Source organism: Pseudophryne corroboree, chromosome 4, assembly GCF_028390025.1.
Source record: "Pseudophryne corroboree isolate aPseCor3 chromosome 4, aPseCor3.hap2, whole genome shotgun sequence".
NCBI classification, from domain to species: Eukaryota; Metazoa; Chordata; class Amphibia; order Anura; family Myobatrachidae; genus Pseudophryne; species Pseudophryne corroboree.
In genome coordinates this window covers 654,189,627-654,214,446 of record NC_086447.1, presented here as the reverse complement: position 1 = coordinate 654,214,446, position 24,820 = coordinate 654,189,627, and the positions used below count along the sequence as shown (strand labels likewise).

General features: G+C 42.4%; 1 pseudogene; it reads right to left on the bottom strand.

Annotated features, from left to right (window-relative positions):
- Positions 1-24,132: 24,132 nt before the first annotated feature.
- Positions 24,133-24,251, bottom strand: LOC134913669 (5S ribosomal RNA; annotated as a pseudogene).
- Positions 24,252-24,820: the final 569 nt, after the last annotated feature.

The window sequence follows — 24,820 nt, the reverse complement described above, 5'->3', positions numbered from 1 at the left end:
TCTCCCTGGTGGATTGTCTTTATTTTTGTGTACCTTTGGGATATGATAAAATATCAGTATAACAGGATGTTTTACAAATAAATACTCAAATTCATCTTTACAGATTAGATTAGATTTTTTTAGCTTCATCCAGTAAAGTATATAATTCATCCTGGTATGCCTCTGTAGGGTTAGAAAGTAATCTGATGTAGGTGGATGTGTCTCCCAATATTCTATTTGCTTCTTGTATATATGATGCCCTATCTTGTAATACTACAGCCCCCCCTTTATCTGCACTTTTAATGACAATATTATTGTCCTCTACTAAGGATTTTATAGCTTTTTTCTCCCCAGGGTCAAGATTTCCGGTGTATTTATCAGGTTTAATTTACATTTTTCTGAAATCCTCTTTTACTGATTCATAAAATATATTTAAATGGCTGCCCTTTGACTCCACTGAGTAAAATATAGAGGGCATAGACACTAATGGTTTATCCTTAGGTGTATATGATAATTTAAGTATAGGATTTAAAAAAAAAATATCTGAATTGTTAATGTTCTCATATATTTATTTAGATCTATAAATAAATTTAATTTATCCGCATGGTTATTGGGATCAAATTTTAATCCCCTATCTAATACCTTAGTCTGTGGGGAAGATAGGGTCTTCTTTGAAAGGTTAATAATTCCTGATTGGGGTTGCCTTGTTGCAAAGCCTGTGCTCTCCTTTTTTTGAGTGATCTTTCTACCTCCTCTTTTTTCTCTTCTGCATGTCTGAAAGTTCTCTTTATTCCTTGAGGTGAGTCTAATCTGGCATATAGCTCCTCCCTTCTTTGTGAATCTGGGAGCGGAGCACTCTTCCTTTCTCCTAAAAAACGAGTTCTGTTAGGTGTATGAGATCTCAAAACTTCAAATCTATTTTTAGTGGATGGGTATCTTTCTCTAGGATGTCTTTGATAGGAAGGAATCCTGCCTCGCTGTTGGAAATGTTGTGGTGTATAATTATAGGATCTTTTTCTGTTACTATTATTATATGAAACTTTCTGCCATCCTTCATCATAATTGTTATACCATTTTTTGGAATCTTTTTCAACATGATATTCTCTCCTTCTATCCTGAAAATAAGGACGGTCCACATATCTATTGTCATTTTCCTGATTAGTCCATTTGTGTACTTTTCCCTCTGCATAGTCTTTCTTATCACGAATATTTTTTTTATGTTTTCTATTAATGATATCGTTTTACAAATTATCCAATTTATAATTCATATCATTAAGATCCCTTTTGAACGCTTCACTTTTATCGAACTTCATAAGTATAGGTTCAAATTTGGAGAGTTCTTCTTCTACCAGTTTCAATTCCTTTTTCCTCTCAATGATTAGTAATTCTATTAGTTTAGCTGATGTCTCATCTAAAATCTAATTACAATTGGATAAAAATGCTTCATTTTGTGAACCATATGTAGGCATTTTTATAATCCTCAATCCCCTAGGAATTCTGCCTACCGTCTAGGTATTTTTCTAGTGTGGTTATATCATACCACCCTCTGATTTCTTTGGAAATCAGTTTTTCTACAGATTCAAGGTAACCATAATATTCATCCTCCTCCTGATCTATTATGATAGGTACGTCTTCCTCAATAAAAATTTATTTACATTTTGGGACCTTTTGGCTCTATCCCTAAAAGTGGTAATAGTTCCTATACATTTAGAGATCACCAGTAGGGATATTTCACACTAGAAGTAGTTTAATTATAAACACTTTATAAATAAAAAAAAATGATTAAAACTGACATAAATAGGTCAAAATTCATATGGTAATGTCACCCTATGTGATTATAGAACTCTTGTAAGTGACCACTAATGAATGATAGGTAGATGCCCTATTGTAGTATTAGTGCTAGAGTTACAAGCGCCAGCTGTATTCATTAGTGAACATCATAGCTGATAGTTAAACCAATTAATATTGTTATTCATATACAGATGGGTTATACGGTGCCAAAGAACAGTTCATTAAGTTAAAATATATCATATTAAGTTAGTATATTAATCTGACAGTGAACATTAACCATATTTAATGTCTACTATAGTATACAGACTCACAATATTGATTTGGGCCCTATTATCCTATTAAAGAAGTGAGGCAATAGTGTTACAAGCGCCAGCTGTATTCATTAGTGAACACCATAGCTGTTAGTTAAACCAATTAATATTGTTATTTATATACAGATAGGTTATATGGTGCCAAAGAACAGTCCATTAAGTTAAAATATATCATATTAAGTTAGTATATTATTTTGATAGCGAACATTAATCATTTTTAATGTCTACAATAGTATACAGATTTACAATGCTGATTTGGGCCCTATTATCCAATTAAGGAAGTGAGGCAATAGTGTGTCTCTATAAAAACCTAGGAAGTACCCACACCTAACATGCAGCATTTGCTAGAAAGACAGATTCTGACACAGGGGTATATTTACTAAGGTCCCGATTTTGACCGAGATGATGTTTTTTCTTCAAAGTGTCATCTCGGGAATTTACTAAACTCAAATCACGGCAGTGATGAGGGCATTCGTAATATTTTGGAAGTCCTAGGAAAAAATTACGAATCAATACACCATCGGTCAAATACGCCTGCAATTTGGTAGAAATCGGTAATTTACTAAAAAGTGCAAATCACAAACACTGCCGACAATAGCCAAACACTGCCATGCTGAAATACAATTCGTGAAAAAGTGCTAAAAAAAACAGACCTCCTTTTCCCCCCCCGTGTTTGGATAGGCATGCACGGATCCATGAGATCCGTGCATGTTTATCAGTGGGAAGGGGATGGGAAAGTGTTATTTAAAAAAAAAAATGCGTGGGGTCCCCCCTCCTAAGCAAAACCAGCCTCGGGCCCTTTGAGCCGGACCTGGTTGAAAAAATATGGGGGAAAAAATGATAGGGGTTCCCCCATATTTAAATAACCAGCACCGGGCTCTGCGCCTGGTCCTGGTTCCAAAAATACGGGGGACAAAAAGCGTAGGGGTCCCCAGTATTTCTGAAACCAGCTCCGGGCTCCACTAGCCAGATACATAATGCCACAGCCGGAGAACACTTTTATCTAGGTCCTTGCGGCCCTGGCATTACATAACCAACTAGTCACCCCTGGCCGGGGTACCCTGGCGGAGTGGGGACCCCTTCAATCAAGGGGTCCCCCCCTCCAGCCACCCAAAGGACCAGGGGTGAAGCCCGAGGCTGTCCCCCCCATCCAAGGGCTGCGGATGGGAGGCTGATAGCCTTTTTGTCAAAAAATGAATATTGTTTTTAGTAGCAGTACTACAAGTCCCAGCAAGCCTCCCCCGCAAGCTGGTACTTGGAGAAACACAAGTACCAGCATGCGGAGGAAAACCGGGCCCGCTGGTACCTGTAGTACTACTACTAAAAAAATACCCAAATAAAAACATAAGACACACACCTTGAAAGTAAAACTTTAATACATACATCCACACCTCCATATACACATACTTACCTATGTTCACACGAGGGTCGGTCCTCTTCTCCATGTAGAATCCATGGTGTACCTGTTGAAAAAATTATACTCACAAAATCCAGTGTAGATGGCTCCTCTTTTAATCCATTTGTAATCCAGGTAATTTGCACACACAAAAAATGGACACCCGACCACGCACTGAAAGGGGCCCCATGTTTTCACATGGGACCCCTTTCCCTGAATGCCAGGAACCCCCTCTGACTTATGTCTAAGACGGTTCCATCAGCCAATCAGGAAGCGCCACGTTGTGGCACCCTCCTGATTGGCTGTGTGCTCCTGTAGTGTATGACAGGCAGCACACAGCAATGTTACAATGTAGCGCCTATGCGCTCCATTGTAACCAATGGTGGGAACTTTGTGGTCAGCGGTTGACCGAAAGTAACCTCACCGCTGACCACAAAGTTCCCACCATTGGTTACAATGGAGCGCATAAGCGCTATATTGTAACACTGCCGTGTGCTGCCTGACATTCACTACAGGAGCACACAGCCAATCAGGAGGGTGCCACAACGTGGCGCTCCCTGATTGGCTGATGGAACCGTCTTAGACATAAGTCAAAGGAGGTTCCTTGCATTCGGGGAAAGGGGTCCCATGTGAAAACATGGGGCCCCTTTCAGTGCGAGGTCGGGTGTCCGTTTTTTTTTTTTGTTTTTTTTTGCAAAGTACCTAGATTACAAATGGATTAAAAGAGGAGCCATCTACACTGGATTTTGTGAATATAATTTTTTCAACAGGTACACCATGGATTCTACATGGAGAAGAGGACGACCCTCGTGTGAACATAGGTAAGTGTGTGTGTATGGAGGTGTGGATGGATGTATGTATTAAACTTTTACTTTCAAGGTGTGTGTCTTATGTTTTTATTGGGGTATTTTTTTTAGTAGTAGTACTACAGGTACCAGCGGGCCTGGTTTTCCTCCGCATGCTGGTACTTGTGGTTCTCCAAGTACCAGCTTGCGGGGGAGGCTTGCTGGGACTTGTAGTACTGCTACTAAAAACAATATTCATTTTTTGACAAAAAGGCTATCAGCCTCCCATCCGCAGCCCTTGGATGGGGGGGACAGCCTCGGGCTTCACCCCTGGTCCTTGGGTGGCTGGAGGGGGGGGACCCCTTGATTGAAGGGGTCCCCATTCCTCCAGGGTACCCCGGCCAGGGGTGACTAGTTGGTTATGTAATGCCAGGGCCGCAGGGACCTAGATAAAAGTGTCCCCCGGCTGTGGCATTATGTATCTGGCTAGTGGAGCCCGGTGCTGGTTTCAGAAATACGGGGGACCCCTACGCTTTTTGTCCCCCGTATTTTTGGAACCAGGACCAGGCGCAGAGCCCGGTGCTGGTTGTTTAAATATGGGGGAACCCCTGTCATTTTCTTCCCCCATATTTTTTCAACCAGGACCGGCTCAAAGAGCCCGAGGCTGGTTTGGCTTAGGAGGGGGGAACCCACGCAATTTTTTTTTTAATTTTAACACTGATTTCATTTTTTAAAAAGGTGCACAATGAAGCCCAGCACGGATCTCTCAGATCCGGACGAGATTCATTGTATTAAAGTCGGCAGTGTTTTACAAGTCACTCACGTAAAACACTGCAAAAAAAAACGAATGACATCGACATCGGTAAATCCGAAAATGCAGAATATGACAGCTTAGTAAATTAGTCGTAATAAATTCAAAAAGTTGCAACTTTACACTTTCGATGTCATTCGTGATTGAACTTTGACCTCAGATGGGAAAATACGAATTTGAGTAAATATACCCCACAGTGTCTACAAGTAAGTAAAACAGCTCTTTGTGGATATTTTTGGTCAATCTTTTTTATATTTATTGTAATATAAAAGTTGTATGTGGCCAAAAGAACTTTGTTTCCAAGTAATTGGCATTGTAAAGTATGATAATCTGTTAAAAACTTTATATGAGAAGTATAGGAATCACTGAAGTGGTATATCATTTGTGTAGCAGTGAATTCCTTTAGGATTGTATAGTATATAATATTATATGGAATGTTATATGTGGGAGATGTGTCACTATAACATTATATATAGATTAGAATATACATCCTAAATGCCTACATGTTTTTATTATAATATTATACATAAATTAGAGTAATATTTATATGTTCTAATTAGGACAACATTACTATATCTGTGGATGGAAACTGACTATTCTCTAGTACTAGAAATGTCTGAGTGGGTATGTATTAACTTTGCAAATATTAGTTCCATCAGTAATAGACTTTCATTTTTTCAATTAAAACTATATGAAAAAGATAGGTATTATTCAACTATAAGTAAAAAATAAAATTTTATATTCTCTAGAGATCAAGCCTACAGCGATTTCTGACTATGGAGTAATTCACCTATAATTTACGTTTAGAGATAAGACATCAAAATGGTAGGCTCCCCCCTCTTTTTGGTCTAATACCTATATGTATATATTTCTGTAGAGAATAATACTGATGATGTCATTTTAAATTACAAATCAGGATCATAGAGTTTCCTATCAGAATCCACAACCATTATGAATGTCATTGTGTAGATCTACTCTCAAATACATCCTAACATTGGTACGTATACTTGTAATAATCAGATGTTATAACTGAAAATTTAAATTAAAAATAATTTGATTTAATACAAATTTTTGTTTAAGTAGTTATAGTCAATATCCCCTTTGACTTATGTTATGGTAACCGGTTGTTACAAATCCCTCCTATCAAATACTGTAAAATGTAGTATGACCATTATTGAACATCATGATGGAGCAAGTAAAGACACCAAATGTCTGCAATTTGTTGTATTATGCATTTTATTGATTCTAAACATGTTGTACAATTGTTTTTTTGAAAGCTGTATACCCCTGAAGAAGTCCAACCTAAAGGACGAAACGCGTTGGGTGATTTAAACGACCTGAAAATATACAGTGGATCTCTTTTTTGTGAGCACACTCCCGTAAGGGCAAAGTGCATGAACATCCAGCCTCTGTATTAATAGACAGGTCTTGTTGATATTATTCATTGTATTATGCTGTTTGGGTTTTATGTAAATGTTTTATATGTACATTTGAATACATTTTAAAAGTATAAAATATATCAACATTGGTGTTGTAAGAAAAGGGACATTAGGTCCATAGAGGATAATTTTAAAATATATCCTGAGTATATTGGCGCACCTAAGGAATTTATTGTGATTGTTATTGCTTGATCTCCACTAGCAGGTGATCTCTTTTAGGTTGAAGCCTTATTTATCCGAGCGCAACTAAATAGGGTATTTCTTGATATATATATATATATATATATATATATATATAGATGATACATAGATAGATATATATGCTATGGTATGGACTTACCATTGATAATGGTATTTTGCCTAAGTCCACAGGATCCACAGGATAACAATGGGATATGATGAAGCGACAGTGGATTTGCACCAATCGGTCAAAGCTTTTCCGGCCTCCCAGCATGCAACGGGCCCATCCATGTATCTCCACCTCCTTGCTCAGGCAAATCAATTGTATTCCAAAGCTCAAGGTAGGAGCATCACAGATAGCCCTAATCAGGCGATAAGAACACACATGCACACCCTTTCATACAAGAAAGAAGAAGTTAGTGAGTAAAAGGATCCTCAAATCAGGCACATCAGGGTGGGATCCCTGTGGATCCTGTGGACTTAGGAAAAATACCGTTGTCAACGGTAAGTTCTTACCATAACGTATATTTCTCCGGCATGGTCCACAGGTTATCCACAAGATAAATAACAATGGGATTTCCCAAAGCAATTTAGTAGTGGGGACGCTCCTGATTGGACAGGAGAATCCTTCGCCCGAATTCAGCGTCATGAGAGGCAAAGGTATCCAAGGCATAAAGTCTAATGAATGTGTTAATAGAAGACCATGTGGCTGCCTTACATATCTGTTCTGCTGAAGCACCACGTTGTGCTGCCCAAGATGGACCTACCTAACGAGTAGAGTGAGCAGAGACATTAGCCGGAACCGAAAGATCAGCCTGAAAATATGCTTCTGAAATCATCATCCGAAGCCATCTTGCCAGTGTCTGCTTATCAGCAGGCCATCCTCTCTTGTGAAATCCGTAGAGAATGAAGAGAGAATCTGTCTTTTTGATGGCACTGGTACAATCCACGTAGATCCTTAGGGCACGGACCACATCCAGTGATGCATCTCCTGCAGAAAGGCCCGGTATCTGGAAAGATGGGACTACAATTTCTTCATTAAGGTGGAATTTAGACACCACTTTCGGAAGATACCCAGATCTAGTTCTGAGAACTGCTTTATCTGGATAAAAAAATCAGAAATGGGAAATGACATGATAATGCCCCTAAATTGGATACTCTTCTAGCTGATGCCATAGCCAGTAGAAAGAGAACTTTAGCTGTCAATCATTTAAGATCCACTTTATTAAGTGGTTCAAACGGGACAAATTGAAGGGCTTTCAGGACTAGACTTAAGTCCCAAGGCACTGTAGGAGGAACAAAAAGAGGTTGAATGCACAGCATTCCCTGTAAAAAAGTATGCCATGGCCGCAACTAGGGGGGGCTAAGGGGGCATGCGCCCCAGGTGCAGAATCTGAGAGGGTGCAGAGATGGGTACTCTGCCTCCACTCCTTCCTCTCAGCCCTAAGGGGCTACCTTCTGCTGGGTTCAAGAACCCTCACTGTAGTTACCCGCTCCCCAGCACTACCAATGAAAGTCCCCCCTCCCAGGCAAGTAGAACGCTAATGAATGAGGCAGGGGTGGTGACCAAGGACTCTCCAATCCTCTCCCATTTCCCAAGCGCTGGTCCATGGCCGCTCACACACTCATGTGCCTGTGTAAGCGATGTCTGCCCCAGGCCTGTTCCCCAGCACCTCCACCTTCCAGCAGAGGAGGACAGGGTCCTAAGAAGCTACCTTCTGCTGGGTCCTAGTACCCTCGCTGCAGGTCCCCAGTTGGAGTCCCCCCCCCCCTCCCCCAGGGTGTGTGATACAGTGATTGCATGGCTCATATCAGGTATATAACACCAGCCAGTCCTAGGGACTCCTCTCTGCAGCCAGAATAACCCACATTGTGTGTGTCCCCCTCCCCAGAAGGTTGGTACTTCTCCTCTTTAATTGGTTGTAGGTCCTTACTGGCATACTGGGCTTTGTAGTCCTACAGCAGTTGGACAGTCAGAGTCCCCCACAATACTGTATCTGAGGTGCATGTTAGTTTTCTTGTGTTCCTATCCATTTTCCTAGGGAATGTATACTGGATGCACCCTGACAATGCTGGTTGTCACTTTGCCAACTGTTAATTCCTGTGTTTTGACATGGTTCCAAAGTGTGTGTGTGTGTGTGTGTGTGTGTGTGTGTGTGTGTGTGTGTGTGTGTGTGTGTGCGCGCGCGCGTGGGGGGTGCCAAATTACTGTCTTGCCCCAGGTGTCAAAAATCCTAGTTTCGGCCCTGATATGCACATCCTGTAAATTGGCAATTTTCTTTTGGAACCATACAGTCAATGCTGATACTTGCACTCTCAAGGAAGCCACCTTCAAACCTTTATCCATTCCTGCATGAAGGAATTCTAAGACACTGGAAACTCTGAAAGATTTAGGGTCCATTTTCCGTTCACTGCACCAAGGGATATAGGTTTGCCATATTCGGTGATACATGCGAACTGAGGAAGGTTTCCTTGCTCTGAGCATACTGTAGTTTGAATTACCTGTTGTGAGAATCCTCTTGACTTCAGGATAGAGGTTTCAAGTGCTACGCCGTCAAAAACAGTTGATCCAGATGTCTGTAATAACAAGGACCCTGCATCAGTAGATCTGGATGTTGAGGGTGCAGAAGTGGAACATCCAGTGACTTCCTCTGCAGATCTGTGTACCAATGTCTTCTGGGCCAAGCCGGAGCTATTAGTATCTCGGCACCTTTTCCTTGCTTTATCTTTCTCACCACCCTGGGTAATAGGGTGATTAGAGGAAACACATAAGACAGATGAAAATCCCATCTCACCGACAGGGCATCCACAAAGATCGCTCTGGGATCCTTTGTTCTTGACCCGTATGTGAGCACTTTGTTGCTCAGACGGGACGCCATAAGATCTATCTTTGGCAACCCCCACTTGTCTACTAGAATCTGGAAGACCTCCGGGTGTAAAGTCCATTCACTTGCCTGAATGGCGTGTCAACTGAGAAAGTCCGCTTCCCAGTTTAGCACTCCCGGAACGGACACTGCGGACAAGGCTGGATGATGAAGTTCTGCCCACTTTAGTATGTGACTTACCTCCTTCATCACTTTTTGGCTGTGAGTTCCTCCTTGATGGTTGAGGTACGCTACTGCCGTCGCATTGTCCGAGCGGATCTGGACTGGTTTTCCCCAAAGAATGTCCTTTGCCTGAATCAGTGCCATGTATATGGCCCGAAGTTCCAATATGTGTATTGGCAGGCAACTTTCTTCCTTGATCCATTGCCTCTGAAAACACAACCTTCTTGACACTGCTCCCCAGCCCTGGAGACTGGCGTCTGTCGTCAGAATTTCCCAATCTGATATCCAAAAGGGTCTCCCTTGTCCAGATGGGATGTCTGTAACCACCAGGCTAATGACCTTCTTACTTATATCGTAAGAAAAAAAGGCAATTGGTTTCCCCCAGCACCCTGAATGATAACAGTAACCAGATATAAATCCCACATAATAATAGAATTCAGAGATCTTCGTTACACATAATTGCGCAAATGTGTGGTTAAGCCCCAAAGCCGCATCAAGGCGTCTCTGTATATTTGGGGTCCCTAGCGCTATATCTAGGTGCAGGGTGTGGCACCCCAAAACACCAGCATAAGCCAGAAAGCCCAGCATAGCATACCAGTGAAAAAACTATAGTGTTAATAAATTTGTATTTAGGAAGCTGAAGCTATAGAGAGGGTGATACAAACATGAAATGTAATTAAAATAGAGAAATAGTGTTAAAAAATTAATAAGTGAAAAGTGTTAAGAGAATGTAAAGGTATGCCACACTAAAGCCATCCAGCTCAGCCAGTCCAGAGGCACCACACCTCACACCTCCATTACCCCAATCTGGGTCTAATATTAACCAGCAAGGAGCCACATGATAATGGCTCCTTACTACAATATGTCTAAGCTAAGAGCTACCTACCTTGGAGCAACCCCATAATGCTCCATGTGGCATGTCAGGGCCTGCACCTCCTCCTAATGCAGGAACCTCTCTGCCTCTCACAACAGACATATATATTGGTAGATGCTCAATTAGCTTAGTGATATCATTCAGGTGCTCGAAAGGGAGGGGTATTTCTGAGCAAGAAAAAAAGGCAATTGGTTTCCCCCAGCACCCTGAATGATAACAGTAACCAGATATAAATCCCAGGGGTATTTCTGAGCACACATGGAGCATTATGGGGTATCTCTTAGCTTAGACATATTGTAATAAGGAGCCATTATCATGTGGCTCCTTACTGGTTAATATTAGACCCAGATTGGGGTAATGGAGGTGTGAGGTGTGGTGCCTCTGGACTGGCTGAGCTGGATGGCTTTAGTGTGGCATACCTTTACATTCTATTAACACTTTTCACTTATTAATTTGTTAACACTCATTCTCTATTTTAATTACATTTCATGTTTGTATCACCCTCTCTATAGTTTCGGCTTCCTAAATACTAATTTATTAACACTATAGTTTTTTCATTGGTATGCTACGCTGGGCTTTCTGGCTTATGCTGGTGTTTTGGGTAGAGATGAGCGCCTGAAATTTTTCGGGTTTTGTGTTTTGGTTTTGGGTTCGGTTCCGCGGCCGTGTTTTGGGTTCGAACGCGTTTTGGCAAAACCTCACCGAATTATTTTTGTCGGATTCGGGTGTGTTTTGGATTCGGGTGTTTTTTTCAAAAAACCCTAAAAAACAGCTTAAATCATAGAATTTGGGGGTAATTTTGATCCCAAAGTATTATTAACCTCAAAAAACATAATTTACACTCATTTTCAGCCTATTCTGAACACATCACACCTCACAATATTATTTTTAGTCCTAAAATTTGCACCGAGGTCGCTGTGTGAGTAAGATAAGCGACCCTAGTGGCCGACACAAACACCGGGCCCATCTAGGAGTGGCACTGCAGTGTCACGCAGGATGTCCCTTCCAAAAAACCCTCCCCAAACAGCACATGACGCAAAGAAAAAAAGAGGCGCAATGAGGTAGCTGTGTGAGTAAGATTAGCGACCCTAGTGGCCGACACAAACACCGGGCCCATCTAGGAGTGGCACTGCAGTGTCACGCAGGATGGCCCTTCCAAAAAACCCTCCCCAAACAGCACATGACGCAAAGAAAAAAAGAGGCGCAATGAGGTAGCTGTGTGAGTAAGATTAGCGACCCTAGTGGCCGACACAAACACCGGGCCCATCTAGGAGTGGCACTGCAGTGTCACGCAGGATGGCCCTTCCAAAAAACCCTCCCCAAACAGCACATGACGCAAAGAAAAAAAGAGGCGCAATGAGGTAGCTGACTGTGTGAGTAAGATTAGCGACCCTAGTGGCCGACACAAACACCGGGCACATCTAGGAGTGGCACTGCAGTGTCACGCAGGATGTCCCTTCCAAAAAACCCTCCCCAAACAGCACATGACGCAAAGAAAAAAAGAGGCGCAATGAGGTAGCTGTGTGAGTAAGATTAGCGACCCTAGTGGCCGACACAAACACCGGGCCCATCTAGGAGTGGCACTGCAGTGTCACGCAGGATGTCCCTTCCAAAAAACCCTCCCCAATCAGCACATGATGCAAAGAAAAAGAAAAGAAAAAAGAGGTGCAAGATGGAATTATCCTTGGGCCCTCCCACCCACCCTTATGTTGTATAAACAAAACAGGACATGCACACTTTAACCAACCCATCATTTCAGTGACAGGGTCTGCCACACGACTGTGACTGATATGACGGGTTGGTTTGGACCCCCCCCAAAAAAGAAGCAATTAATCTCTCCTTGCACAAACTGGCTCTACAGAGGCAAGATGTCCACCTCATCTTCACCCTCCGATATATCACCGTGTACATCCCCCTCCTCACAGATTATCAATTCGTCCCCACTGGAATCCACCATCTCAGCTCCCTGTGTACTTTGTGGAGGCAATTGCTGCTGGTCAATGTCTCCGTGGAGGAATTGATTATAATTCATTTTAATGAACATCATCTTCTCCACATTTTCTGGATGTAACCTCGTACGCCGATTGCTGACAAGGTGAGCGGCGGCACTAAACACTCTTTCGGAGTACACACTTGTGGGAGGGCAACTTAGGTAGAATAAAGCCAGTTTGTGCAAGGGCCTCCAAATTGCCTCTTTTTCCTGCCAGTATAAGTACGGACTGTGTGACGTGCCTACTTGGATGCGGTCACTCATATAATCCTCCACCATTCTATCAATGTTGAGAGAATCATATGCAGTGACAGTAGACGACATGTCCGTAATCGTTGTCAGGTCCTTCAGTCCGGACCAGATGTCAGCATCAGCAGTCGCTCCAGACTGCCCTGCATCACCGCCAGCGGGTGGGCTCGGAATTCTGAGCCTTTTCCTCGCACCCCCAGTTGCGGGAGAATGTGAAGGAGGAGATGTTGACAGGTCGCGTTCCGCTTGACTTGACAATTTTGTCACCAGCAGGTCTTTCAACCCCAGCAGACCTGTGTCTGCCGGAAAGAGAGATCCAAGGTAGGCTTTAAATCTAGGATCGAGCACGGTGGCCAAAATGTAGTGCTCTGATTTCAACAGATTGACCACCCGTGAATCCTTGTTAAGCGAATTAAGGGCTGCATCCACAAGTCCCACATGCCTAGCGGAATCGCTCCGTGTTAGCTCCTTCTTCAATGCCTCCAGCTTCTTCTGCAAAAGCCTGATGAGGGGAATGACCTGACTCAGGCTGGCAGTGTCTGAACTGACTTCACGTGTGGCAAGTTCAAAGGGCATCAGAACCTTGCACAACGTTGAAATCATTCTCCACTGCACTTGAGACAGGTGCATTCCATCTCCTATATCGTGCTCAATTGTATAGGCTTGAATGGCCTTTTGCTGCTCCTCCAACCTCTGAAGCATATAGAGGGTTGAATTCCACCTCGTTACCACTTCTTGCTTCAGATGATGGCAGGGCAGGTTCAGTAGTTTTTGGTGGTGCTCCAGTCTTCTGTACGTGGTGCCTGTACGCCGAAAGTGTCCCGCAATTTTTCTGGCCACCGACAGCATCTCTTGCACGCCCCTGTCGTTTTTTAAAAAATTCTGCACCACCAAATTCAAGGTATGTGCAAAACATGGGACGTGCTGGAATTTGCCCATATTTAATGCACACACAATATTGCTGGCGTTGTCCGATGCCACAAATCCACAGGAGAGTCCAATTGGGGTAAGCCATTCCGCGATGATCTTCCTCAGTTGCCGTAAGAGGTTTTCAGCTGTGTGCGTATTCTGGAAAGCGGTGATACAAAGCGTAGCCTGCCTAGGAAAGAGTTGGCGTTTGCGAGATGCTGCTACTGGTGCCGCCGCTGCTGTTCTTGCGGCGGGAGTCCATACATCTACCCAGTGGGCTGTCACAGTCATATAGTCCTGACCCTGCCCTGCTCCACTTGTCCACATGTCCGTGGTTAAGTGGACATTGGGTACAACTGCATTTTTTAGGACACTGGTGAGTCTTTTTCTGACGTCCGTGTACATTCTCGGTATCGCCTGCCTAGAGAAGTGGAACCTAGATGGTATTTGGTAACGGGGGCACACTGCCTCAATAAATTGTCTTGTTCCCTGTGAACTAACGGCGGATACCGGACGCACGTCTAACACCAACATAGTTGTCAAGGACTCAGTTATCCGCTTTGCAGTAGGATGACTGCTGTGATATTTCATCTTCCTCGCAAAGGACTGTTGAACAGTCAATTGCTTACTGGAAGTAGTACAAGTGGGCTTACGACTTCCCCTCTGGGATGACCATCGACTCCCAGCGGCAACAACAGCAGCGCCAGCAGCAGTAGGCGTTACACGCAAGGATGCATCGGAGGAATCCCAGGCAGGAAAGGACTCGTCAGACTTGCCAGTGACATGGCCTGCAGGACTATTGGCATTCCTGGGGAAGGAGGAAATTGACACTGAGGGAGTTGGTGGGGTGGTTTGCGTGAGCTTGGTTACAAGAGGAAGGGATTTACTGGTCAGTGGACTGCTTCCGCTGTCACCCAAAGTTTTTGAACTTGTCACTGACTTATTATGAATGCGCTGCAGGTGACGTATAAGGGAGGATGTTCCGAGGTGGTTAACGTCCTTACCCCTACTTATTACAGCTTGACAAAGGGAACACACGGCTTGACACCTGTTGTCCGCATTTCTGGTGAAATACCTCCACACCGAAGAGCTGATTTTTTTGGTATTTTCACCTGGCATGTCAACGGCCATATTCCTCCCACGGACAACAGGTGTCTCCCCGGGTGCCTGACTTAAACAAACCACCTCACCATCAGAATCCTCCTGGTCAATTTCCTCCCCAGCGCCAGCAACACCCATATCCTCCTCATCCTGGTGTACTTCAACACTGACATCTTCAATCTGACTATCAGGAACTGGACTGCGGGTGCTCCTTCCAGCACTTGCAGGGGGCATGCAAATAGTGGAAGGCGCATGCTCTTCACGTCCAGTGTTGGGAAGGTCAGGCATCGCAAACGACACAATTGGACTCTCCTTGTGGATTTGGGATTTCAAAGAACGCACAGTTCTTTGCGGTGCTTTTGCCAGCTTGAGTCTTTTCAGTTTTCTAGCGAGAGGCTGAGTGCTTCCATCCTCATGTGAAGCTGAACCACTAGCCATGAACATAGGCCAGGGCCTCAGCCGTTCCTTGCCACTCCGTGTGGTAAATGGCATATTGGCAAGTTTACGCTTCTCCTCCGACAATTTTATTTTAGGTTTTGGAGTCCTTTTTTTTCTGATATTTGGTGTTTTGGATTTGACATGCTCTGTACTATGACATTGGGCATCGGCCTTGGCAGACGACGTTGCTGGCATTTCATCGTCTCGGCCATGACTAGTGGCAGCAGCTTCAGCACGAGGTGGAAGTGGATCTTGATCTTTCCCTAATTTTGGAACCTCAACTTTTTTGTTCTCCATATTTTATAGGCAGAACTAAAAGGCACCTCAGGTAAACAATGGAGATGGATGGATTGGATAGTTTACTAGTATACAATTATGGACGGACTGCCACGGTTAGGTGGTATAAAAAAACCACGGTTAGGTGGTATATATTATAATAATAATACAATTATGGATGGACGGACTGCCTGCCGACTGCCGACACAGAGGTAGCCACAGCCGTGAACTACCGCACTGTACACTGGTTGATAAAGAGATAGTAGTATACTCGTAACAACTAGTATGACACTATGACGACGGTATAAAGAATGGAAAAAAAACCACGGTTAGGTGGTATATATTATAATAATAATACAATTATGGATGGACGGACTGCCTGCCGACTGCCGACACAGAGGTAGCCACAGCCGTGAACTACCGCACTGTACACTGGTTGATAAAGAGATAGTAGTATACTCGTAACAACTAGTATGACACTATGACGACGGTATAAAGAATGGAAAAAAAACCACGGTTAGGTGGTATATATTATAATAATAATACAATTATGGATGGACGGACTGCCTGCCGACTGCCGACACAGAGGTAGCCACAGCCGTGAACTACCGCACTGTACACTGGTTGATAAAGAGATAGTAGTATACTCGTAACAACTAGTATGACACTATGACGACGGTATAAAGAATGGAAAAAAAACCACGGTTAGGTGGTATATATTATAATAATAATACAATTATGGATGGACGGACTGCCTGCCGACTGCCGACACAGAGGTAGCCACAGCCGTGAACTACCGCACTGTACACTGGTTGATAAAGAGATAGTAGTATACTCGTAACAACTAGTATGACACTATGACGACGGTATAAAGAATGGAAAAAAAACCACGGTTAGGTGGTATATATTATAATAATAATACAATTATGGATGGACGGACTGCCTGCCGACTGCCGACACAGAGGTAGCCACAGCCGTGAACTACCGCACTGTACACTGGTTGATAAAGAGATAGTAGTATACTCGTAACAACTAGTATGACACTATGACGACGGTATAAAGAATGGAAAAAAAACCACGGTTAGGTGGTATATATTATAATAATAATACAATTATGGATGGACGGACTGCCTGCCGACTGCCGACACAGAGGTAGCCACAGCCGTGAACTACCGCACTGTACACTGGTTGATAAAGAGATAGTAGTATACTCGTAACAACTAGTATGACACTATGACGACGGTATAAAGAATGGAAAAAAAACCACGGTTAGGTGGTATATATTATAATAATAATACAATTATGGATGGACGGACTGCCTGCCGACTGCCGACACAGAGGTAGCCACAGCCGTGAACTACCGCACTGTACACTGGTTGATAAAGAGATAGTAGTATACTCGTAACAACTAGTATGACACTATGACGACGGTATAAAGAATGGAAAAAAAACCACGGTTAGGTGGTATATATTATAATAATAATACAATTATGGATGGACGGACTGCCTGCCGACTGCCGACACAGAGGTAGCCACAGCCGTGAACTACCGCACTGTACACTGGTTGATAAAGAGATAGTAGTATACTCGTAACAACTAGTATGACACTATGACGACGGTATAAAGAATGGAAAAAAAACCACGGTTAGGTGGTATATATTATAATAATAATACAATTATGGATGGACGGACTGCCTGCCGACTGCCGACACAGAGGTAGCCACAGCCGTGAACTACCGCACTGTACACTGGTTGATAAAGAGATAGTAGTATACTCGTAACAACTAGTATGACACTATGACGACGGTATAAAGAATGGAAAAAAAACCACGGTTAGGTGGTATATATTATAATAATAATACAATTATGGATGGACGGACTGCCTGCCGACTGCCGACACAGAGGTAGCCACAGCCGTGAACTACCGCACTGTACACTGGTTGATAAAGAGATAGTAGTATACTCGTAACAACTAGTATGACACTATGACGGTATAAAGAAAGAAAAAAAAATACCACGGTTAGGTGGTATATATTGTAATACAATTATGGATGGACGGACTGCCTGCCGAGTTCCGACTGCCGACACAGAGGTAGCCACCGCCGTGAACTACCGCACTGTACTGTGTCTGCTGCTAATATAGACTGGTTGATAAAGAGATAGTATACAATACATACAACAATGAATATACTACTATACTGGTGGTCAGGCACTGGTCACCACTAGTCACACTGGCAGTGGCACTCCTGCAGCAAAAGTGTGCACTGTTTAATTTTAAATTAATATAATATTATGTACTCCTGGGGGCTCCTGCTATAACAACCTGCAGTGCTCCCCAGTCTCCCCCACAATTATTATAAGCTTTGCCTTTTATACATTGATGTGAGTGCACACAGACTGAGTCACACTGTGTGACTGGCTGCTGCTGTGTATCGTTTTTTTTCAGGCAGAGAACGGATATAGCAGAGAACGGATATATATTAAAATAAATAAAAGTTAACTAACAACAACTGCACTGGTCACTGTGGTAAACTCTGTCTGACTCTGCACAATCTCTCTCTCTCTTCTAATCTAATTTCTAATGGAGAGGACGCCAGCCACGTCCTCTCCCTATCAATCTCAATGCACGTGTGAAAATGGCGGCGACGCGCGGCTCCTTATATAGAATCCGAGTCTCGCGAGAATCCGACAGCGTCATGATGACGTTCGGGCGCGCTCGGGTTAACCGAGCAAGGCGGGAGGATCCGAGTCTGCTCGGACCCGTGAAAAAAACATGAAGTTCGTGCGGGTTCGGTTTCAGAGAAACCGAACCCGCTCATCTCTAGTTTTGGGGTGCCACTCCCTGCACCTAGATATAGTGCTAGGGACCCCAAATATAAAGAGACGCCTTGATGCGGCTTTGGGGCTTAACCACACATTTGCGCAAATATGTGTAACGAAGATCTCTGAATTCTATTATTATGTGGGATTTATATCTGGTTACTGTTATCATTCAGGGTGCTGGGGGAAACCAATTGCCTTTTATTCTTGCTCAGAAATACCCCTCCCTTTTGAGCACCTGAATGATATCACTAAGCATCTACCAATATATATGTCGATTATATCGTAAGAAACATAGTCTGTGTTTTTATCGTCTGATGCAACCCATTCCATTTGGCAAGAATCAGACGCTGCAGAGGCCTCGAGTGGAATTGTGCATACTCCACCATGTCGAATGTTGACACCATCAAACCCATCACGCGCCTTGCGGCGTGAATGGATACCTTTTGACTGTGTAACAAGTCCTGAATCCTTGATTGGGCCTTGGATATCAAAGGTAAAATTACTCTCTGAAGACTTGAATCCAGTACAGTCCCCAAGTGAGTCATCCGTTGTGACGGAACCAGAGATGATTTTGCCCAATTTATGAGCCACCCGTGGTTCTACAGACACGTTATCGTCTGTTGCAGATGACATAAGAGCAATTCCTGTGTCTGTGCCAGGATTAAAAGATCATCGAGGTATGGAAATATTCTTATCCCCTGCTGGCGGAGATAAGCTGCCATTACCACCATAATCTTGGTAAATACACTGGGAGCTGTGGCTAACCCAAAAGGTAGGGCCTGGAACTAAAAATGCTGTTGGAGGATAGCAAACCTGAGATAGCACTGATGGGACAGTGCTATAGGAACGTGTAGGTAAGCATCCTGTATATCCAGGGATACCATACAATCCCCTGGCTCCATGGCCAAAATGATGGAACGTAATGTCTCCATATGAAACCGAAGTTCCCAAATGTTCAGAACTTTGAGATTGAGAATGGGCCAAAATGACCCATTTGGCTTCTGAACCAAAAAACAGGTTGGAGTAAAAACCCTGTCCTCGTTGTGCAGGAGGAACTGGAATGATTATTCCTGACTGAAGCAATTTCTGAACTGCTTCTAACAAAGTCCTGGCCTTCATCGCTACCCGAGACAGGCTGGTACAAAAAAAGCTTAGAGGAGGGTGCTTCTTGAAGGCAAAAGCATAACCTAGAGATACCACATCCTGCACCCAGGCATCTGCTGTAAACTGCCGCCAGATCTGTGCAAACTGAAGAAGTCGGCCCCCCACCCTGGGGTCCCCCAATTGGAGGCCCACACCATCTGGCTGATGGCTTATTATCTGTTTTCCCAACCGGTCCTCTGGTAGCCCAATGCTTTTTAGTCTTACCAGACTTGTTGTATTAGGGCTGCTTGCCATCACTTTTTCCTTTAGCTTTTCCTTGAGACTGAAAGTGCTGAAAAGCCGGAACTTTAGGTTTGAAATTGTATGTGGAAGGAAACTTGACCTTCTTGGAGTCTGCTTCTGACTCCAGAATATCTGTCAATTCTTTACCAAAAAGAATATCTCCAGAAAAGGGCAAAGATTCCAAAACCTTCTTAGATTCTGAATCAGCTTTCCATGTACGTAGCCAAACTGCTCTGCGAGCAGCTATTGTTGAAGCTGATGCCCTGGAGGCAATAGTACCCATATCCAATGCTGCTTCTTCTAGGGAAATTACAGCCTGTTTTATATGAGCTATATGGGATTTTTGCTGTCTAGAAGCTATAGAAAAATCCCCTCCAATGCATCAGCCCAAGCAGCCACTGCCTTTGCATTGTCGAAGTCAAAAAAATATTACATAGAGAGAACATACAAACCACACACATTATGAGTCGCTATCGTTGCAAATACGCGCAGCGAGCACAGCAATATATAGTAACATACGCATTTACACAGACATGCCACAAAGATATATTCAACACATATTTCATACAGCACATAAATTTAAATATATCAAGCACCAGCCATCATAAGGTTTCAAACTATATAATGGAATATAACATCATGTATGTGTATTGTTGCAGCGGAGCAAGATGGGCATGTCATGCATGGTGTCAGGATGACAGGGAGAATGTGTGTGTCAATTTGATGCCTGTGATTAAGTTGTAGCACATTGCCATGAGTAGATATGATTAAATGTAGGAATATGAGGTAACTTTTACTGGAACAAAAGAATATATTCAAAGGAGCATGTGTGGACAGGAAACCAAAGGCCAGCAACCTTGAACAAAAGCCCTCACACTGACCAATGACTCATCATGAATGAGAAAGTTCCCTCCCCTAGACCAATAACAGAGAGATCTGTACGCCCCCAACAGACTTAGAGTATAGCTGATCCCACACAGAAGAGTTTCCTGTTACTCTCCTGGGTCCAGAACGAGATGGTGTGTTGGTGATACTCTGCTGCTGTTAGCTGGTGTTGAGGCAGAGCTAAAGACAGAAGAACTGGAGCGATTAGTGCATAAAGTGCATTGAGAGAGATGGTAATTGTATGCTGGCCATGTCTGTAATGAATTAGTTTGTAATAACTGCTTACTGTGTAAATTGTAACCATGGAAATATATATACTGTACATTAGGGTGCATCAAACGCCCCATGAATTTTTAAAAGTAAGAAAAATGATTTGTCCCCATGCTACATTTTTTAGAATTGTTAAGGATATATTGCATACAAATTTTGAAGAATCTGAGATGATATTTATGTGGCCCACCATGCCCCAGAAGATTAAAGATTTATATTTATTTTAAATGCAATAACACTTGTTTTAACTTCTCTGATACAAGGACTTAAAACAATTTAGTAGGTTAATGATAAAGTGATTTATTCATTGTTAACAACTAAACAAAGAGATATAAGCAGAATTAGTGACGGAACAGTGAAAAACATGTTACAGTTGGCTTATTACAAAGTTGAAACTCTCTTATTGCTGGCCGCTGGGCTTACGTAAGTTTGGTCTCTCTTTGCGATCATCTTCAACTACTTGGAGTACATTTTGATAGTGCTCTTCCTTCTTAGCCGATGATAAGAAGTCTGAACTAAGCTTGACACCACGTTCAGCACAATCATTGACAACATTCAATGCTTGAACATTGGTTTGTGAATTCTGATAAGCATCAGATTCTTTCCATTCACCAATGTCTTTCGTAAGAAAATCACTGTTTAGCTGAAGAATGTTAAACATAAACCATGAATCTAGTTCTGATGTGACAAATCTGAAAAAGAAATAATGATTTGATTAATGTTTTGTGATTTGGATGGGAACAGCCACGATAGGCCCATGAGGCTTCATGCTGTTCCCTTTCTTTGTTATGTTCTTATGTTCTTAAATCAATGTAAGACACGCATTCATGGCACACATACAAAAGTTGGCTTCGTTTTGCTAAAGTTGTTTTGTATAATACAATACACGTGCTTTAGTACCAAGATACAGACAATTTTTGGGTGTGGAGGTGGACCACCTAAGTCAAATCGTACATAAAAAAAAATTTGCACAGTTGTTTCTATGCTAAAAAGGAACATTTTAAGAATAGGGACATCAAGCATTCCGAATGTCGAGGCGTTTGATGCACTCTACTGCACATGGGATATATTGTATACATATCCTTTTAATAAAAAATATATACATCAATGAGCTTTGGAACTCAGATAATGTGTGGGTGTATTGTTTTCTCTTATGGGATGTAGTGTTTTGCGACGTACAGCACACATTCATAGCACATGGTAATAAGATGCGCCTGGCATCCGCAGTATATATTAGAGCTGGCATTTTAAATATTTATTAGAAAGTCATTTGACTTGAACAGCATGCAAGGTGAAGCCATGGCTGGCCTTATGACTGCCCCAGACAGGGAAAAAATGTGTTTTTTTAGAAAACCATCCACTCTCATATCCGTGACATTATTTAATGATGTTGAAGGCAAAGGTAATGAAGATTTTCGCACTAATCAAATTACATGCTTATCTACTTTAGGAGCCACCTCCCTTTTTAAACAATCCCCAGCTGTAAGCGGATAATTGGAATTCCATTTCTTAGGAATTCTAATCTTATTGGGCGTAGCCCAAGCCTCTTCCATAATTTCCGTCAGCTGATCTGACCCTGGAAACTCAGTCTTAACTGTTTTGGGATGTTTAAACACAGGTGCCTTAGTTTTTAACATAGACTCTGCTGAATCCTCTATGGATAGAATGGCTTTCATTGCTTTAATTAACTCAGCTATATCCACTGAGCTGAGACCTTTCTCCTCCTCTTCATATGCCGAAGTAGAATTAATTGAGCTTTCATCTTCCGATGAATCTTCATCTGAATCATGTGTAGCCTGTGAGGGTGAAGATTTACTTACCACCGGCTTATCAGCTTGTATCTTTTGAGAAGCTGCTTCTGGAAGTGATACACTATAGGTGGGGAGCTGCATGTAAGGGTTAATAGTGTAACCTATCCCTGGTACAGGAGTTGGAGGAATTATCCATTCAGCTATACTGGATAAAGTCTGTGCAAGGTCTGCCCAAGGTGGATCCATCTGCACCTGAATCTGCCTTGTATTTTTCATTAACCCCTGGTGACCATCCTGAACCAGATCCTGAGAGGATAACACAGTGTTGCAAGACAAACATGATATAAGTGTTGGTGTTGATGTGAATGTACCTTCCTCACCTTTGCCGCTCTTAGACATGATAAATAATCAACACTTTCATAGTGTACTACACAATTTGTGACTGTAATCACTTTAAATTTCTTAAAGTAATATACAATCCGACCCTACCCATGCACCAGCATTGAGGATCAGAATAAACAAACTGACAGAAATATAGTAAAGTCAGCAATCACACTAGCAGTCAGTCACATGTTATACATTAGTATAATAACCAATATGAGCACATCATCAACTACAACTACATTTTAAGTATGTAGGAGAACATATGACTGCATCATGTTTAAACAGATCTAACGTATTCAGACGCAATGTGAAAGAAACAACAGTAAATGTATACAGACTCATATGTAATAGGCACTTATCTAACTATTCCTACTCAAAGGGTAGATAGAGACTTAGTGCTATATAACCCATACTCAGTAGAGTGGGATACAGGAATACTCACCTCGCTTCCAGGACCGATCAATATGTTAGTGAACGCTGAGTGGATCCAGACGCTACTAGTGTACACTGCCGCTCCATGAACCTATAGTGAACACAGACACTAACAAGGGGAGAGAAAGAAAGCTCTTGTGTGGGCGCACACTTAGTTCAAAGAAGGAAAATTCCTAAGATATATTAGAAAATATTTAAAACATCTGTTTATTTTTCAAAGTTAAAATACAATACAGTTACCCATATGTATGATCCAAAAGTGAATAAAGAAAATTGTGAAAAATATTAAAATGTTCTGGTCTGTTTTTCACAGGGAGTGATTAGAAAGGTTGTAGACACCTGATTGTCTAACACCCGTTTCTCCTGACCAGTACAGAAATTTTGTATTGATAGGACCAAGGAGGGGTCAAAATGATGGTTAGCGTATCTATAAAGGACCACTTAGATTGGGTCAATACCATAGACTTTGCTGGTCACCAGTTAAACCATGTAAACACATATAGGATAACTATTATTGTCGTGGCCTGATGCTGAATTGATAATGGAAAGAAAAAAGGAAAGAAGGAAGAAATAGTGGTGATACTGCTGTTGGCGTCACATTTCACATAGTGGGAAAATAATTCCTACTCTACAACACCGGGTATTCGCAGGAAGTCTCCTCTCCAGGTACTAACCCAGCCCGACGCTGTTTGGCTTCCAAGATCGGACGAGATCGGGCATTAGCAGCGTGGTATGATAGTAGAGGAAAATATGTGATCTGTATACCAATGAGAGTGCACCCATATAAGAATTGTAAAGGATATAGAAAAGAAAAAAGAATATAACATGTGGATCTGCTTTCAACGTCAGACACGGCGCAACAGACACCACCTTAGTGCGCCCTGAATCGTAGATGAGAGTCCACAGAAAAATAGTAGCAAGTCAGAAAAGATTAAAGAAAAATAATATATAGTGATACTTTCTTTCTAAATATCTGAAAAGTCAAAATAAGAAAATTGCCTCAAGCATCAAGCCAATTTTAGACAGTATATAAGTTAGGCATACATGTTCCTATATGTAAACACAAAATATATTTGTAGCCAAAAAAATTCATTAATTAGGCAAAGAACCATCCAAGCTTCTCAGAATATGTGCACATGCCGAGTATAGCCCACAGGTGGGCTATACTCGGCATGTGCGCATATTCTTTCTGATCACATATTTTCCTCTACTATCATACCACGCTGCTAATGCTCGATGTCGTCCGATCTTGGAAGCCAAACAGCGTCGGGCTGGGTTAATACCTGGAGGAGACTTCCTGCGAATACCCGGTG